At 38.5% G+C, this 20,191-nt stretch overlaps 1 protein-coding gene across 1 annotated transcript in view; it reads left to right on the top strand.

Moving 5' to 3' along the window:
- Window positions 1-20,191, top strand: part of DGKK (diacylglycerol kinase kappa) — a gene marked incomplete at both ends in the record, with an annotated part of 166,838 nt that overhangs the window by 102,185 nt on the left and 44,462 nt on the right. The gene's annotated exons all lie outside the window — the stretch shown is intronic.

Raw genomic sequence — 20,191 nt, 5'->3', positions numbered from 1 at the left:
TTTCGATTTCAGTGCTTGTGATTGGTCTGTTCACATTTTCTATTTCTTCCTGATTCAGTCTTGGCAGGTTATGCATTTCTAAGAATTTGTCCATTTCTTCCAGGTGGTCCATTGTATTGGCATAGAGTTGCTTGTAGTAATCTCTCATGATCTTTTGTATTTCTGCAGTGTCAGTTGTTACTTCTCCTTTTTTATTTCTAATTCTATTGATTTGAGTTTTCTCCCTTTTTTTCTTGATGAGTCTGGCTAATGGTTTATCAAATGTGTTTATCTTCTGAAAGAACCAACTTTTAGTTTTATTGATCTTTGCTATCATTTCCTTCATTTCTTTTTCATTTATTTCTGATCTAATCTTTATGATTTCTTTCCTTCTGCTAACTTTGGAGTTTTTTTTGTTCTTCTTTCTCTAATTGCTTTAGGTGTAAGGTTAGGTTGTTTATTCGAGATGTTTTCTGTTTCTTAAGGTAGGATTGTATTGCTATAAACTTCCCTCTTAGAACTGCTTTTGCTTCATCCCATAGATTTTGGGTCATCGTGTCTCCATTGTGATTTGTTTCTAGGTATTTTTTGATTCCCTCTTTGATGTCTTCAGTGATCACTTCGTTATAAGTAGTGTATTGTTTATTATTTTTTTACATCTTTATTGGAGTATAATTGCTTTAAAATTGTGTGTTAGTTTCTGATTTATAACAAGTGAATCAGGTATACATATACATATGTTCCCATATCTCTTCCCTCTTGCATCTCCCTCCCTCCCACCCTCCCTATCCCACCCCTCTAGGTGGTCACAAAGCACTGAGCTGATCTCCGTGTGCTATGTGGCTACTTCCCACTAGCTATCTATTTTATGTTTGGTAGTGTATATATGTCCATGCCACTCTCTCAGTTTGGCACAGTTTACCCTTCCCCCTCCCCATATCCTCAAGGCCATTCTATAGTAGGTCTGTGTCTTTATTCCCCTCTTACCCGTAGGTTCTTCATGACATTTTTTTTCTTAGATTCCATATGTATCTGTTAGCATACGGTATTTGTTTTTCTCTTTCTGACTTACTTCACTCTGTATGACAGACTCTAAATCCATCCACCTCAGTACAAATAACCCAATTTCATTTCTTTTTATGGCTGAGTAATATTCCATTGTGTATATGTGCCACATCTTCTTTATCCATTAGTGTATTGTTTAGCCTCCATGTGTTTGTGTTTTTTACAGATCTTTTCCCGTAATTGATATCTAGTCTCATAGCGCTGTGGTCGGAAAAGATAGTTGATACGATTTCAATTTTCTTAAAGTACCAAGGCTTGATTTGTGACCCAAGATATGATCTATCCTGGAGAATGTTCCATGAGCACTTGAGAAAAATGTTTATTCTGCTGTTTTTGGATGGAATGTCCTATAAATATTAATTAAGTCCATCCTTTTTAATGTATCATTTAGAGCTTGTGTTTCCTTATTTATTTTCATTTTGGATGATCAGTCCATTGGTGAAAGTAGGGTGTTAAAGTCCCCTACTATGAATGTGTTACTGTCGATTTCCCCTTTTATGGCTGTTAGCATTTGCCTTATGTATTGGGGTGCTCCTATGTTGGGTGCATAAATATTTACAATTGTTATATCTTCTTCTTGGATCAATCCCTTGATCATTATGTAGTGTCCTTCTTTGTCCCTTGTAATAGTCTTTATTTTAATGTCTGTTTTGTCTGATATGAGAAGTGCTACTCCAGCTTTCTTTTGGTTTCCATTTGCATGGTATATCTTTTAACATCTCCTCACTTTCAGTCTGTATGTGTCCCTAGGTCTGAAGTGGGTCTCTTGTAGACAGCATATATATGGTTCTTGTTTTTGTATCCATTCAGCCAATCTGTGTCTTTTGGTGGGACCATTTAATCCATTTACATTTAAGGTAATTATCAGTATGTATGTTCCTGTTACCATTTTATTAATTGTTTTGGGTTTGTTATTGTAGGTCTTTTCCTTCCCTTGTGTTCCTTGCCTAGAGAAGTTCCTTTAGCATTTGTTGTAAAGCTGGTTTGGTGGCGCTGAACTCTCTCAGCTTTTGCTTGTCTGTAGAGTTTTTAATTTCTCCATCAAATCTGAATGAGATCCTAGCTGGATAGAGTAATCTTGGTTGAAGGTTGTTCTCCTTCATCACTTTAAATATGTCCTGCCAGTCCCTTCTGGCTTGCAGAGTTTCTGCTGAAAGATCAGCTGTTAACCTTATGGGGATTCTCTTGTGTGTTATTTGTTGTTTTTCCCTTGCTGCTTTTAATATGTTTTCTTTGTATTTAATTTTTGACAGTTTGATTACTGTGTCTTGACATGTTTCTCCTTGGATTTTTCCTGTATGGGACTCTCTGTGCTTCCTGGACTTGATTAACTATTTCCTTTCCCATATTAGGGAAGTTTTCAACTATAATCTCTTCAAATATTTTCTCAGTCCCTTTCTTTTTCTCTTCTTCTTCCTGGACCCTTATAATTTGAATGTTGGTGTGTTTAATGTTGTCCCAGAGGTCTCTGAGACTGTCCTCAATTCTTTTCATTCTTTTTTCTTTATTCTGCTCTGCAGTAGTTATTTCCACTATTTTATCTTCCAGGTCATTTGTCCGTTCTTCTGCCTCAGTTATTCTGCTATTGATCCCCTCTAGAGTATTTTTCATTTCATTTATTGTGTTGTTCATCATTGCTCGTTTCATCTTTAGTTCTTCTAGGTCCTTGTTAAATGTTTCTTGAATTTTCTCTGTTCTATTTCCAAGATTTTGGATCATCTTTACTATCATTATTCTGAATTCTTTTTCAGGTAGACTGCCTATTTCCTCTTCATTTGTTAGGTCTGGTGGGTTTTCATCTTGCTCCTTCATCTGCTGTGTGTTTCTCTGTCTTCTCATTTTCTTATCTTACTGTGTTTGGGGTCTCCTTTTTGCAGGCTGCAGGTTTGTAGTTCCCGTTGTTTTTGGTGTCTGTCCCCAGTGGCTAAAGTTGGTTCAGTGGGTTGTATAGGCTTCCTGGTGGAGGGGACTAGTGCCTGTGTTGTGGTGGATGAGGCTGGATCTTGTCTTTCTGGTGGGCAGGTCCACATCTGGTGGTGTATTTTGGGGTGTCTGTGGCCTTATTATGATTTTAGGCAGCCTCTCTGCTAATGGGTGGGGTTGTGTTCCTGCCTTGCTAGTTGTTTGTCATTGTGTGTCCAGCACTGTAGCTTGCTGGTCGTTGAGTGAAGCTGGGTGTTTGTGTTGAAATGGAGATCTCTGGGAGATTTCCACCATTTGATATTACATGGAACTGGGAGGTCTCTTGTGGACCAGTATCCTGAAGTTGGCTCTCCCACCTCAGAGGCACAGCAGTGACTCCTGGCTGCAGCATCAAGAGCTTTTCATCCACACGTCTCAGAATAAAAGCGAGAAAAAGTAGAAAGAAAGAAAGAAAGAAAGAAAGAATGAGGATAAAATGAAATTAAATAAAGTAAGATAAAATAAAATAAAGTTATTAAAATAAAAAAATAATTATTAAGGAAAAAAATTTTTTAATGTAAGAAAAAATACAGATGGACAGAACTCTAGGACAAATGATGAAAGCAAAGCTATACAGACAAAATCTCACACAGAAGAATACACATACACACTCATAAAAAGAGGAAAAGGGGAAAAAATAATAAATCTTCCTCTCAAAGTCCACCTCCTCAATTTGGGATGATTCGTTGTCTGTTCAGTTATTCCACCAATGCAGGGTACATCAAGTTGATTGTGGAGATTTAATCTGCTGCTCCTGAGGCTGCTGGGAGAAATTTCCCTTTCTCTTTTTTCGCACTGTTGCTGGGGCTCAGCTTTGGATATGTCCATGCCTCTGCATGTAGGTCGCCGGAGGGCATCTGTTCTTCGCTCAGACAGGACGGGGTTAAAGGAGCAGCTTATTCAGGGGCTCTGGCTCACTCAGGCTGGGGGGAGGGAGGGGTACGGATGTAGGGCGAGCCTGCGGCTACAGAGGCTGACGGGACCATTGCACCAGCCTGAGGCATGCTGTGCATTCTCCTGGCGAAGTTGTCCCTGGATCCTGGGACTCTGGCAGTGGCGGGCTGCACAGGCTCCCCGGAACGGAGGTGTGGATAGTGACCTGTGCTCGCACACAGGCTTCTTGGTGGCAGCAGCAGCAGCCTTAGGGTCTCATGCCTGTCTCTGAAGTCCGCGCTGTTAGCCGCAGCTCACGCCCATCTCTGGAGCTTCTTTACGCAGCGCTCTTAATCCGCTCTCCTCACGCACCAGGAAACAAAGGGGGAAGAAAAAGTCTTTTGCCTCTTCGGCAGGTCCAGACTTTTTCCTGGACTCCCTCCCAGCTAGCCGTGGTGCACTAACCCCCTGCAGGCTGTGTTCACGCTGCCAGTCCTCTCCCTGCACTCTGTCCGAAGCCCAAACCTCAGCTCCCAGCCCCGCCCACACTGGCATGTGAGCAGACAAGCCTCTCGGGCTGGTGAGTGCCAGTCGGAACCAATCCTCTGGGCGGGAACCTCTCCGCTTTGCCCTCCGCACCCCTGTTGCTGTGCTCTCCTCCGCGACTCTGAAGCTTTCCCCCTCCGTCACCCACAGTCTCCGCCCGTGAAGGGGCTTCCTAGTATGTGGAAACCTTTCCTCCTTCACAGCTCCCTCCCACTGGTGCAGGTCCTGCCCCTATTCTTTTGTCTCTGTTTATTCTTTTTTATTCTGCCCTACCCAGGTAGGTGGGGAGTTTCTTGCCTTTTGGGAGGTCTGAGGTCTTCTGCCAGCGTTCAGTGGGTTTTTTCTAGGAGTTGTTCCACGTGTAGATGTATTTCTGATGTATCTGTGGGGAGGAAGGTGATCTCCGCGTCTTACTCTTCCGCCATCTTCCCCCTCTCCTAGGTATTTTTTGATACTATTTTAAACAAGATTTTTTTTGCTTTCTCTTTCTACTATTTCATTATTAGTGTATAGAAATGCAACAGATTTCTGTGTATTAATCTCATATCCTAGTACTTTGCTGACATGATTTATTAGTTTAATAGTTTTTGTGTGGAGACTTTAGTGTTCTATATATAGAGTATAATGTCATCTGCAAATAATGACAGTTTTACCCCTTCCCTTCCAATCTGGATACCTTTTATTTCTTTTTCTTGTCTCAATGCTGTGGCCAGAACTTCTAATACTATCTTAAATAGAAGTGGTGAGAGTGGCCATACTTGTCTTATTCCTGAATTTGGCAGGAAGGCTTTCAGCTTTTCTCCATTGAGTATTAAGTTTGCTGTGAGTTGGCTGTAAACAGCCTTTATTATATTGAGATATGTTCCCTCTATACCCACTTTGATGAGAATTGTTATGTTGAATTTTGTCAAATGCTTTTTATGCATCTATTGAGATGATCATGTGGTATTTGTGTTTCTTTTTGTTAATGTGCTGTATCACATTGATTTTTTTAACATCTTTATTGGAGTATAATTGCTTTACAATGGTGTGTTAGGTTCTGCTTTATAACAAAGTGAATCAGTTATACATATACATATGTTCCCATATCTCTTCCCTTTTGCATCTCCCTCCCTCCCACCCTCCCTATCCCACCCCTCTAAGTGGTCACAAAGCACCGAGCTGATCTCCGTGTGCTATGTGGCTGCTTTCCACTAGCTATCTATTTTATGTTTGGTAGTGTATATATGTCCATGCCACTCTCTTACTTTGGCACAGCTTACCCTTCCCCCTCCCCATATCCTCAAGTCCATTCTCTAGTAGGTCTGTGTCTTTATTCCCGTCTTACCCCTAGGTTCTTCATGACCTTTTTTTTTCTTAGATTCCATATATATGTGTTAGCATATGGTATTTGTCTTTCTCTTTCTGACTTATTTCACCCTGTATGACAGACTCTAGGTCCATCCACCTCACTAAAAATAACTCAATTTCATTTCTTTTTCTGGCTGAGTAATATTCCATTGTATATATGTGCCACATCTTTATCCATTCACCCAGTGATGGACACTTAGGTTGCTTCCATCACCTGGCTATTGTAAATAGAGCTGCAATGAACATTTTGGTACATGACTCTTTTTGAATTATGGTTTTCTCAGGGTATATGCCCAGTAGTGAGATTGCTAGGTCGTATGGTAGTTCTATTTGTAGTTTTTTAAGGAACCTCCATACTGTTCTCCATAGTGGCTGTATCAGTTTACATTCTCACCAGCAGTGCAAGAGGGTTCCCTTTTCTCCACACCCTCTCCAGCATTTATTTTTTCTAGATTTTTTGATGATGGCCATTCTGACTGGTGTGAGGTGATATCTCATTGTAGTTTTTATTTGCATTTCTCTCATGATTAATGATGTTGAGCATTCTTTCATGTGTTTGTTGGCAATCTGTATATCTTCTTTGCAGAAATGTTTAATTAGGTCTTCTGCCCAGTTTTGGATTGGGTTGTTTTTTGTTTTGTTTTGTTTGTTTGTTTGTTTTTGTGGTACATGGGTCTCTCACTGTTGTGGCCTCTCTTGTTGCAGAGCACAGACTCTGGACATGCAGGCTCAGCGGCCATGGCTCACGGGCCCAGCCGCTCCACAGCATGTGGGATCTTCCCCATCCGGGGTACGAACCCATGTCCCCTGCATCGGCAGGCAGACTCTCAACCACTGCACCACCAGGGAAGCCCTGGGTTGTTTGCATTTGTTATTGAGCTGCATGAGCTGCTTGTAAATTTTAGAGATTAATCCTTTGTCCATTGCTTCATTTGCAAATATTTTCTCGCATTCTGAGGGTTGTCTTTTGGTCTTGTTTATGGTTTCCTTTGCTGTGCAAAAGCTTTGAAGTTTCATCAGGTCCCATTTGTTTATTTTTGTTTTTATTTCCATTTCTCTAGGAAGTGGGTCAAAAAGGATCTTGCTGTGATTTATGTCATAGAGTGTTCTGCCTATGTTTTCCTCTAAGAGTTTGATAGTTTCTGGCCTTACATTTAGGTCTTTAATCCATTTTGAGCTTATTTTTTGTATGATGTTAGTGAGTGTTGTAATCTCATACTTTTACATGTAGCTGTCCAGTTTTCCCCTCACCACTTATTGAAGAGGCTGTCTTTTCTCCACTTTATATTCTTGCCTCCTTTATCGAAGATAAGGTGACCATATGTGTGTGGGTTTATCTCTAGGCTTTCTATCCTGTTCCATTGAGAGCTCCATCTCAACATCAAGACCCAGAGAACTCCATCTCAACACATTGATTGATTTGCGTATGTTGAACCACTCTTGTGACCCTGGAATGAATACAAATTTATCATCATGTATGATCCTTTTTATGTATTGTAAGATTTGGTTTTCTAATATTTGGTTGAGGCTTTTTGCACCTACATTCATCAAAGATATTGGCCCATGATTTTCTTTTTTGTAGTGTTTTGTCTGGTTTTGGTATCAGGGTAATGGTGGCCTTATAGACTGAATTTGGGAGTGTTCCCTCTTCTTCAATATTTTGGAATAGTTTGAGAATATAGATGTTAACTCTTCTCTAAATGTTTGGTAGAATTCACTTGTGAAGCTATCTTGTCCTGAACTTTTTTTTTTTTTGAGAGTAATATTTTATTACTGATTCAATTTCATTACTAGTAAGTGGTCTATTCATATTTTCTATTTCTTCCTGGTTCGGTCTTGGGAAATTGTACGTTTCTAGGAATTTGTCCATTTCTTCTACATTGTCATATAATTGTTCATAGGAGTCTCTTATGATCCTTTGTGTTTCTGTGCTGTCAGTTGTAAATTCTCCTTTTTCATTTCTGATTTTATCTGCTTGGACACTCTTCTTTATTAGTCTGGCTAAAGTTTTATCAATTTTGTCTTTTAAAAGAACCAGCTTTTAGTTTCATTGATCTTTTCCATTTTTTAGTTTCTATTTAATGTATTTCTTCTCTCATCTTTCTCATTTATATCCTTCTACTAACTTTGGTTTATGTTTGTTTTTCTTTTTCTAGCTCCTTTAGGTGTAAAGTTAGATTGTTTATATGAGATTTTTCCTCTTTCCTGGGGCAGCCTTGTATCACTATAAACTTCACCCTTAGAACTGCTTGTGCTGCATCCCATAGATTTTGGATCATTGTGTTTTCATTTTCACTTGTCTCCAGGTATTTTTTAATTTCCTCTTTGATTTTTTCAGTGATCCATTGGTCGTTTAATAGTATAATATTTAGTTTCCGCATGTTTAAGTATTTTGCAGCTTTTTCTCATAGTTGATTTCTAGTCTCATAGTATTGTGGTCGGAAAAGATGTTTGATATAATTTCAATTTTCTTAAATATACTGAGATTTCTTTTTCAGTCTAATATGTGATCTATTCTGGAGAATTTTCCATGTGCAGTTGAAAATAATTTATTTTCTGCTGCTTTTGAATGGAATTTATATATGTATATATATATCCATTTTGTCTGATGTGTTAAGGACAGCATTTCCTTATTGGTTTTCTATTTTCTATCTGGATGATCTCTTCATTGCTGTAAGTGGGTTGTTAAAAACCCCTCCTATTATTGTAAATTTCTCCCTTCATGCCTGCTAATATTTGCTTCGTGTATTTATTTGCTCTTATGTTGAGTGTATATATATTTTCAATTATTATATCTTCTTCTTGGATTGATCCCTATATCATTACATAATGTCCTTCTTTGTCTCATGTTACAGTCTTTGTTGTAAACTCTATTTTGTCTGATATAAGTATTGATACCCTGGCTTTCTTTTAATTTTCATTTGCATTGGATAGTGTTTTCCATCCTCTCACTTTCAGTCTGTGTGTGTCTTTAGATCTGAAGTGAGTTTCTTGTAGGTGCATATATATGTGCCTTGTATTTTATCCCTTCAGCCACTCTGTATTCTGTTTGGAGCAGTTAGTCCATTTAAATTTAAAGTGATTATTGATAGGTATGTACTTATTGCTATTTTGTTAATTGTTTTAGGGTTGTTTTTTGTAGTTCATTTTGTTCCTTTCTTCTTCTTTTGCTCCCTTCCCTTGTGATTTGAAGACTACCTTTAGTGTTATGTTTGGATTCCTTTCTCTTTTTTGTATGTATCTATTATAGATTTTTGGTTTGAGGGTACCATGAGGTTTAGATATAGCTGTGTGTGTGTGTGTGTGTGTGTGTGTGTGTGTATTATATATATATATATATATATATATATATATATATAATTATTTTGGTTTTGATCTCTTAAGCACATATGCATTTTAACAACCCTGCATTCCCCCCTTCAAGTTTGCTCTTTTTGACATCAGATTTTACATTTTTTGTTTTGTTTATCCCTTAACTGCTTATTGTGGATATATATGGTTTTCCTACTTTTTCTTCCTACTACCCTTATACATCATTAATACTACATTTACTATATATTTTCCTTTACCAATGAGATTTTTCCTTTTGTGATTTTCATATCTCTAGTTGTGGCCTTGTCTGCTTACAGAAGTCCCATCAACGTTTCTTGTAAAGGTGGTTTTGTGATGCTGAACTCTTAGCTTTTGCTTATCTGTAACCCTTTTGATCTCTCCATCAAATCCAAATAAAATCCTGGCCAGGTAGAAAATTCTTGGTTGTAGGTTTCCTCCTTTCATCACTTTAAACATATTGTGCCCCTCCCTTCTGGCCTGCAGTTTCTGCTGAAAAGTCAGCTGATAGCCTTATGGGAGTTCCCTTGTACATAACTTGTTGCTTTTCCCTTGCTGCTTTTAATATTCCCTCTTATCTTTAATTTTTCCATTTTAATTACAATGTGTCTTGGTGTGGTCCTCTTGAGGTCAAGCTTGTTTGGGACTCTCTGTGAATCCTCAACTTGGATATTTGTTTCCTTTCCCAGGTTAGGGAAGTTTTCAGCTATTATGTCTTCAGATAAGTTCTTTGCCTCTTTCTCTCTTTTTCCTTCTGAGACTCCTATAATGTGAATGTTACTACACTTGATGTTGTTTCAGAGGTTTCTTAAACTGTCCTCATTTCTTTTTATTCATTTTTCTTTATTCTGTTCAGCTTCAGTGATTTCCACTCCTCTGTCTTCCAAATTGCTGATATGTTCCTCTGTATCTCACTTAAGCTACTGCTGATTCCTTCTAGTGTATTTTTTATTTCAGTTATTGTTTTCTTCTTCATCTCTGTTTGGTTCTTCTCTTTGTTGTGTAACTCTTTGTTGAATACTTCTAACTTTTCACTCTGTTCATCCAATCTTTTCCTGAGTTCATTGAACATCTTTATGTCATTACCTTGAACTCTTTATTGTGTATGTTGCTTACTTCCACTTCATTTAGTTCTTTTTCCTGGATTTTATCTTGTTCCTTCATTTTGAATATGTTCCTCTGTCACCTTATTTTGCCTAATTTGCTGTTTTTATTTCTATGTATTCGTAGGTTGGTTATATTTCCCGACCTTGGAGAACTGGCCTTTTGTAAGAGACATCTTATGTGTCCCAGCAGTGCACTCTGCTCTGGTCACCAGAACTATATGCTCTAGGGTTGTCCCCTATGTGGGCTTCATGGGTCTTTCTGTTGTGGTGTGCTGACTGCTGTGGGTGGTCTGGTAGGCTGGTTGGCACCTGGTCTGGTTGGTTGCCAGGCCTCACCTTGTGTGCAGACTGCCAGTTGCAGGTGGGTGGGACCAGGTCATGAAGCAGCTGGCTATCAAACCATTTTGGGGGGCGGGCAGGGCTAGTGCTGGCCTACTGGTCAGCAAAGCTGGGTTCTGTGGTGGTAGGTTGCAGGACCAGTGGTCCTTGGTCTAGTGTTGGCTTGCTAGTAGGCAGGGCTGCTTCCTGACACAGCTGACTGCAGCATCTGGGGTGTCCCAAAGCTGGTGTCAGTGTGCTGAGTGTGGCTGTATCCCAGGGTGATTGTCTGAGGGGTCCAAGGTGTCTCAGAGCTGGTGTTGGTCTGCTGGTGGGCAGGGCTGAGGCTCAAGGGGTTCTGGGGCTAGTGTCAGTTCACTGTTTGGTATATCCATGTCCCAGGGTCTCTGGCTGCAGGGCCTTGGGGGTCCTGGAGTTGGTGTGTTGACCTCCTTGTTGGGCAGAGTTGGGGCCCAGGGTGCCCTGGGGCTGGTGTGTGCCCACTCGTTGGTGAGGCTGCTCCCAGTGCTAGTGCTGGACCACTGATTTGAAGGACCAGTTCTGGGGTCTCTGGATGCAGGGCCCTGATTTTCCTGGAGTTGGTGCTGGTCCATTGGTGGTGAGACTGGGTCCCTGTGGCTAGCTGTGAGGGCCCCCATGGAGTCCAGTGGCTAGGTCCAGTGCACTGGTGTGTGGGGCCGGGTCCTGGGCCCTCTGATGTAAGGGTTGGATCACAGGGTGGCTGTGGGCTCAGGAGGTCTTAATGCAGCCCCCCTGCTTTTGGGTGGGGCAGTGTCCATGCCTGACTAGCTACTTCTTCTGAATTATCTCAGTACTGGTGCCAAGAGGCTGACAGTTGGGGTTACGTCTCTGTGCTAATAAGCTGGAATGAAGATGCCAAAATGGCCCTTGCCAGCACCAGTGTCCATGTGGTATAACGCACTCCCAATAATGGGTGCTGCCAGTGTCTATGTCCCCAGCGTGAGTTCCAGTTGACCCTCTCTGGGAGGCTCTCTAAGATCAGCAGGTGGGTCTGACCCAGGATGCTTTCAAACTACCACTTCTGACTTCGTTCCCAGAGCATGTGAGATTTTATGTGCACCCTTTAAGAGTGGAATCTCTTTCCCCACATTCCTCCGGCTCTGCTGCTGGCCTTCAAAGCCAAACTGTCTGGGGGCTTGTCTTCCTGCTGCAGGAACCCTGGGTTTGGGAGCCCAATGAGGGGCTGAGGCCCTTTGCTCTATGGGGAGAACCTCTACAATTATAATTATCCTCCCACTTGTGGGTCACCCACACAGGGATATGGCTCTCGACTGTACTGCGTCTCCACTCCCCTAACCATTTCATTGTGGTTCCTTCTTTATCTCTTTAATTGTAACACTTTCATGCTAATCTTCTGGTCTTTCTCATCAATAATTGCTCTGTAAGTAGTTCTAATTTCTAGTGTGCCTGTTCAAGGAGGCAAGCTCAGGGTGTTCCTTCTCTGCCATCTTGACCAATCCCGACTGTTGATGACACAATATTATATAGAGAAAACCATAAAGACTCCACCAAAAAACTGTCAGCATTAAAAAAAATTCTGTAAAGTTGTAGGATTCAAAATCAATATACATTTAGGTCGCTTCCATGTCTTGGCTATTGTAAACAGTGCTGCAATGAACATTGGGGTGCATGTATCTTTTTGAATTATGGTTTTCTCTGGGTATATGCCCAGGAGTGCAATTGCTGGGTCATAGGGCAGCTTTATTTTTAGTTTTCTAAGAAACCTCCATACTGTTCTCTGTAGTGGCTGTACCAATTTACATTCCAACAAAAAGTATAAGAGGGTTCCTGTTTCTCCACACCCTCTCCAGCATTTATTGATTATAGATATTTTAATGATGCCCAATCTGACTGGTGTGAAGTGATATCTCATTGTAGTTTTGATTTATATTTCCCTAATAATTATCAATGTTGAGCATCTTTTCATGTGCCTCCTGGCCACCTGTATGTCTTCTTTGGGGAAATGTCTATTTAGGTTTTCTGCCCATTTTTGGATTGGGTTGTTTGTTTCTTTTGTTTGTTTGTTTGTTTTGTTTTGTTTTGCTGTATGCGGGCCTCTCACTGTTGTGGCCTCTCCCCTGCGGAGCACAGGCTCCGGACGTGCAGGCCCAGCGGCCATGGTGCACGGGCCCAGCTGCTCCGTGGCATGTGGGATCTTCACGGACTGGAGCATGAACCCATGTCCCCTGCATTGGCAGGCAGATTCTCAACCACTGTGCCACTAGGGAAGCCCTGTTTTTTTGATATTGAGCCTCATGAGCTGTTTGTAAATTTTGGAGCGTAATCCCTTGTCAGTTGCATTGTTTGCAAGTATTTTCTCCCATTCTGTGGGTTTTCATTTCATTTTGTCTATGGTTTCTTTTGCTGTGCAAAAGCTTTAGAGTTTAATTAGGTCCCATTCCTTTATTTTTGATTTTATTTCCATTAATTTGGGAGACAGCTAGAAAAAGATATTGCTGCAATTTATGTCAAAGAGTGTTCTGCCTATGATTTCCTCTAAGAGTTTTGGTTGTTTTTTAGTTGTATTTTTATTTTTTTAACATCTTTATTGGAGTATAATTGCTTTACAATGTTGTATTAGTTTCTGCTGTATAACAAAGTGAATCAGCTGTATGTATACATATATCCTCATAACCCCTCCCTCTTGAGTCTCGCTCCCACCCTCCCTATCCCACCCCTCTAGGTTGTTGCAAAGCACCGAGCTGATCTCGCTGTGCTATGTGGCTGCTTCCCACTAGCTATCTGTTTTACGTTTGGTAGTGTATATATGTCAATACCACTCCCTCACTTCATCCCAGCTTACCCTCCCCCCTCCCCTTGTAATCAAGTCCATTCTCTATGTCTGCATCTTTATTCCTGTCCTGCCCCTAGGTTCTTCAGAACCTTTTTTTTCCCCTGATTCCATATATAGGTGTTAACATACAGTCTTTGTTTTTCTGTTTCTGATTTACTTCACTCTGTATGATAGATTCTAGGTCCATCCACCTCACTAAAAATAACTCAATTTTGTTTCTTTTTATGGCGGAATAATATTCCATTGTATATATGTGCCACATATTCTTTATCCATTCATCTGTCAGTGGACACTTAGCTTGCTTCCATGTCCTGGCTGTTGTAAATGGTGCTGCAATGAACATTGTGGTACATGACTCTTTTTGAATTATGGGTTTCTCAGGGTATATGCCCAGTAGTGGGATTGCTGGGTCGTATGGTAGTTCTATTTGTAGTTTTTTAAGGAACCTCCATACTGTTCTCCAGAGTAGCTGTATCAATTTACATTCCCACCAACAGTGCAAGAGGGTTCCCTTTTCTCCACACCCTCTCCAGCATTTATTGTTTGTAGATATTTTGATGATGACAATTCTGACTGGTGTGAGGTGATACCTCATTATAGTTTTGATTTGCATTTCTCTAATGATTACTGATGTTGAGCATTCTTTCATGTGTTTGTTGGCAATCTGTATATCTTCTTTGAAGAAATGTCTATTTAGGTCTTCTGCCCAGTTTTGGATTGGGTTGTTTGTTTTTTTGATATTAAGCTGCATGAGATGCTTGTAAATTTTGGAAATTAACCCATTGTCAGTTTCTTCGATTGCAAATATTTTCTCCCATTCTGAGGGTTGTCTTTTCATCTTGTTTATGGTTGCTGTTGCTGTGCAAAAGCTTTGAAGTTTCATTACATCCCATTTGTTTATTTTTATTTCCATTTCTCTAGGAGGTGGGTCAAAAAGGATCTTGCTATGATGTATGTCATAGAGTGTTCTGCCAATGTTTTCCTCTAAGAGTTTTATAGTTTCTGGCCTTACATTTAGGTCTTTAATCCATTTTGAGTTTATTTTTGTGTTTGGTGTTAAGGAGTGTTCTAATTTCATTCTTTTACATGTAGCTGTCCAGTTTTCCCAGCACCACTTATTGAAGAGTCTGTCCTTTCTCCACTGTACATTCCTGCCTCCTTTATCAAAGATAAGGTGACCATATGTGTATGGGTTTATCTCTAGGCTTTCTATCCTGTTCCATTGATCTATATTTCTGTTTTTGTGCCAGTATCGTACTGTCTTGATTACTGTAGCTTTGTAGTATAATCTGAAGTCAGGGAGCCTGATTCCTCCAACTCCATTTTTCTTTCTCAAGATTGCTTTTGGTATTCAGAGTCGTTTGTGTTTCCATACAAATTGTGAAATTTTTTGTTCTAATTCTGTGAAAAAATGCCATTGGTAGTTTGATAGGTATTGCATTTAATCTGTAGATTGCTTTGGGGAATATAGCCATTTTCACAATGTTGATTCTTCCAATCCAAGAACATGGTATATCTCTCCATCTGGTGTTTTCATCTTTAATTTCTTTCATCAGTGTCTTATAGTTTTCTATAAGGTCTTTTGTCTCCTTAGGCAGGTTTATTCGTAGGTATTTTATTCTTTTCATTGCAATGGTAAATAGGAGTGTTTCCACAAATTCTCTTTCAGATTTTTCATCATTAGTGTATAGGAATGCAAGAGATTTCTGTGTATTAATTTTGTATCCTGCTACTTTACCAGATTCATTGATTAGCTCTAGTAGTTTTCTGGTAGCATCTTTAGGATTCTCTATGTATAGTATCATGTCATCCGCACACAGTGACAGTTTTACTTCTTCTTTTCCGATTTGGATTCCTTTTATTTCTTTTTCTTTTCTGATTGCTGTGGCTAAAACTTCCAAAACTATGTTGAATAATAATGGTGAGAGTGCACAACCTTATCTTGTTCCTGATCTAAGTGGAAATGGCTTCTGTTTTTCACCATTGATCCTCTAAAACTTTTATAGTGTCCAGTCTTACATTTAGGTCTTTAATCCATTTTGAGTTTATTTTTGTGTATGGTGTTAAGGAATGTTGTAATTTCATTTTTTTACATGTAGCTGTCCAGTTTTCCCAGCACCATTTATTGAAGAGACTGTCCTTCCTCCATTGTATAGTCTTTCTTTATTATAGATCAATTGATTGTATGAGTGTGGACTTATTTCTGGACTCTCCGTTCTGTTCCATTAATCTATGCATCTTGTTTTTGTGCCAGTACCATACTCTTTTGAATTCTATAGCTATGTGGTATACTCTCAAGTATGGGAGTGTGACACCTGTAGTTTTGTTCTTCTCTCTCAAGATTGCTTTGGCTATTTGGAGCCTTTTGTGTTTTCATTAAAATTTATATTTATTTTTTCTAGTTTTGTGAAAAGTGCCACTGGTATTTTGATAGGGATTGCATTGAATCTGTTGATTTCTTTTGGTAATATGGACATTTTAATGATATTGAATCATCCAATCCATGAGTGTGGCATATTTTCCAATTTTTGGTGTGTTATCTTCAGTTTCTTTAATCATTGTCTTATTGTTTTGAGGCTACAGGTCTTTTAACTCCTTGGTTAAATTTATTCCTAAGTATTTTATTATTTTGGATGCAATTATAAATGGGATTGTTTCCTTCATTTCTCTTTCTGTTGGTTCATCATTATTGTATAGAAATGCAACAGGTTTCTGTATATTAATTTTTTTAATAAATTTATTTATTGGGGCTGCATTGGGTCTTCATTGCTGCACCCAGGCTTTCTCTAGTTGCAGTGAGCGGGGGCTATTCTTCATTGAGGTGCGCAGGCTTCTCATTGCAGTGGCTTCTATTGTTGTGGAGTATGGGCTATAGGTATGCAGGCTTCAGTAGTTGTGGCACGAGGGCTCAGTAGTTGTGGCTCATGGGCTCTAGAGTTCAGGCTCAGTAGTTGTGGTGCACAGGCTTAGTTTCTCCATGGCATGTGGGATCTTCTTGGACCAGAGCTTGAACCCGTGTCCCCCGCATTGGCAGGCGGATTCTTAACCACTGAGCCACCAGGGAAGTCCTGTATATTAATTTTGTATCTGCAAGTTTCTGAATTCATTCATTAGCTTTAATAGATTTTTGGTGGAGTGTTTGGTGTTTTCTGTATATGGTATTCTGTCATCTGAAAATACTGATTGTTTTACTTCCGACTTTCTGGTTTTGATGCCTTTTATTTTTTTTCTTGCCTCATTTCTGTGGCTAGAACCTCCAATACTATGTTGAATGAAAGTGGCAAGAGTGAGCATCCTTGTCTCATTCCTAATCTTAAAAAAAAAAAGCTTTCCGCTTTTCACATTGAATATAATGTTAACTGTGAGTTTGTCATATATGGCCTTTTATTATGTTGAAGTATGTTCCCTCTGTACCCACTTTGTTAAGAATTTTTTATCATAAACTGATATTGAATTTTATCAAATGCTTTTCTGAATCTTTTGAGATGATCATGTGATTTTTATCCTTCCTTTTGTTAGTTTGGCATATCACATTTATTGATTTATGGGTGTTAAGCCATCCTCACATCTCTGGAATGAATCCCACTTGATCATGGTGTATAAGCCTTTTAATGTATTGTTAAGTTTGATTTGCTAATATTTTGTTGAGGATTTTTGTATCTATATTTAACAAAGATATTGGCCTGTAATTTTCTTTCTTGCAGTGTTTTTGTCTGGTTTTGGTATCACATTAATGGTGGCCTTGTAGAATGAGTTTGGAAGTATTCCTTTGTCTTCATTTTTTGCAATAATTTGAAAGTGATAGATATTAAGTATTTTTAAATATTTGGTAGAATTCACCTGTGAAGCCATCTGGACCTTGACTTTTGTTTTGGGGGAGTTTTTTGCTTACTGATTCAATTTCATTACTAATAATCTGTCTATTCAGATTTTCTATTTCTTCATGATTCAGTGTTGGAAGATTATATGATCTAGAAATTTTTCCATTTCTTCTAGGTTGTTTAATTTGTTGACATATAATTGTTCATAGTAGTCTCTTATGATCCTTCATATTTCTGTGGTGTCAAGTTGTAATTTTTCCTCTTTAATTTCTGATTCTACTTATTTAGGTAATCTCTTTTTTTCTTGATGAGGCTGGCTAAATAAGTTTCTTGATTTTGTTCATCTTTTCAAAAGGCCAACTGTTATGTTTATTGATCTCTTGTATTTTTGTCTCTATTTTATTTATTTCCTCTATGATCTATTATTTTTTTCCTTCTTCTAACTTTGGTCTTTGCTTATTCTTCTTTTTGTAGTTCCTTTAAATGTATATTTAGATTCCTTATTTGAGATTTTTGTTTCTTGAGGTAGGGCTGTATCAGTATGAGCTTCCCTCTTAGGACTATTTTTGCTTTGTCCCATAGATTTTGCTTCTGCTAAATTTGTGGGGTTTTTATTCTTCTTTCTCTCATTGCTTTAGTTGCAAGGTTAGGTTGTTTATTTGAGATGTTTCCTGTTTCTTAAGCTAGGATTGTATTGTTATAAATTTCCCTCTTAGAACTGCTTTTGCTGCATCCCATAGGTTTTGGGTTGTCGTGCCTCCATTGTCATTTGTTTCTAGGTATTTTTTGATTTCCTCTTTGATTTCTTCAGTGATCACTTGGTTATTAAGTAGTGTATTGTTTAGCCTCCATGTGTTTGTATTTCTTACAGATCTTTTCCTGTAATTGATATATAGTCTCGTAGCATTGTGGTCCAAAAAGATACTTGATATGATTTCAATTTTCTTAAATTTACCAAGACTTGATTTGTGACCCAAGATATGATCTATCCTGGAGAATGTTCCATGAGCACTTGAGAAGAATGTGTATTCTGTTGTTTTTGGATGGAATGTCCTATAAATATCAATTAAGTCCATCTTGTTTAATGTATCATTTAAAGCTTGTGTTTCCTTATTTATTTTCATTTTGGATGATCTGTCCATTGGTGAAAGTGAGATGTTAAAGTCCCCTACTATGATTGTGTTACTGTCGATTTCCCCTTTTATGGCTGTTAGTATTTGCCTTATGTATTGAGTTGCTCCTACGTTGGGTGCATAAATATTTACAATTGTTATATCTTCTTCTTGGATCGATCCCTTGATCATTATGTAGTGTCCTTCTTTGTCTCTTCTAATAGTCTTTATTTTAAAGTCTATTTTGTCTGATATGAGAATTGCTACTCCAGCTTTCTTTTGATTTCCATTTGCATGGAATATCTTTTTCCATCCCCTTACTTTCAGTCTGTATGTGTCTCTAGGTCTGAAGTGGGTCTCTTGTAGACAGCATATATACAGGTCTTGTTTTTGTATCCATTCAGTGAGTTTGTGTCTTTTGGTGGGAGCATTTTATCCATTTACATTTAAGGTAATTATCAATATGTATGTTCCTTTTCCCATATTCTTAATTGTTTTGGGTTTGTTATTGTAGGTCTTTTCCTTCTCTTGTGTTTCTTGCCTAGAGTAGTTCCTTTAGCATTTGTTGTAAAGCTGGTTTGGTGGTGCTGAACTGTCTCAGCTTTTGCTTGTCTCTACAGGTTTTAATTTCTCCATCAAATCTGAATGAGATCCTTGCTGGGTAGAGTAATCTTGGTTGTAGGTTTTTCTCCTTCATCACTTTAAATATGTCCTGCCAGTCCCTTCTGGCTTGCAGAGTTTCTGCTGAAAGATCAGCTGTTAACCTTATGTCCCATAGATTTTGGACAGTTATGTTTCCATTTTCATTTGTCTCAAGGTATATTTTTATTTCTTCTTTGATTTCTTCACTGACCATTGGTTGTTTAGCATCATGCTGTTTAGTCTCCATGTGTTTGTGTTTTTTCCAGTTCTCTTATTGTAGTTGATTTCTAGTTTCATAGTGTTGTTTTCTGAAAAGATGATTAATATGATTTTAATCTTTTTATATTTAATGTGACTTGTTTTGTGGCCTAACATGTGATGTATCTGGAGAATGTTCCATGTGTACTTGAAAAGAATGTGTGTTCTGCTGCTTTTTGATGGAATGTTCTATAGGTGTATATATTAAGGTAATCTCATCTAATGTGTTAAGGCCAGTGTTTCTTCATTGATTTTCTGTCAGATGATATATCCATTGGTGTAACTGGGGTATTATAGTCCCCTACTATTATTGTATTTCTGTCTATTTCTTCAGTTATTTCTGTTAATATTTGCTTTATATATTTAGGTGCTCTTCTGTTGAGTGCATAAATGTTTACAAATGTTATATCGTCTTGTTAGATTGACCCCTTTATCATAACTTAATGTCCCTCCTTGTTTTGTTACAGTCTTTGCTTTAAAGTCTATTTTGTCTGATATAAGTACTGCTACCATGGCTTTCTTTTAATTTCCATTTGCATTGAATACCCTTTTCTATCCTATAACTTTCAGTCTGTGTGTGTCTTTAGATCTGAAGTGAGTTTCTTACAGGCAGCATATATATCGGCCTTGTTTTTGTATCCATTCAGCCACTCTACATCTTCTGATTGGAGCATTAGTTCATTTAAATTTAAAGTGATTATTGATAGGTATTTACTTATAGCTATTTTGTTCATTGTTTGCTGGTTGTTTTTGTAGTTCTTCTCTGTTCTTGTCTACTCCTCCCGGTTTCTTTCCTTGTGTTTTGATGGATTCCTTTAGTATGATGTTAGGGTTCCTTAAGAAAGTAAATCTTATAACCAACAAGGACCTACAGTATAGCACAGGGAACTCTGCTAAATATTCTGTAATAACCCAAATGGGAAAAGAATGTGAAAAAGAATAGATACATGTATATGTATAACTGAATCACTTTGCTGTATACCTGAAATTAAC

This window comes from Leucopleurus acutus (genome assembly GCF_964270905.1).
Source record: "Leucopleurus acutus genome assembly, chromosome: X".
In the NCBI taxonomy this organism is placed as follows: Eukaryota; Metazoa; Chordata; class Mammalia; order Artiodactyla; family Delphinidae; genus Leucopleurus; species Leucopleurus acutus.
This window is presented reverse-complemented; position numbering and strand designations above follow the sequence as displayed.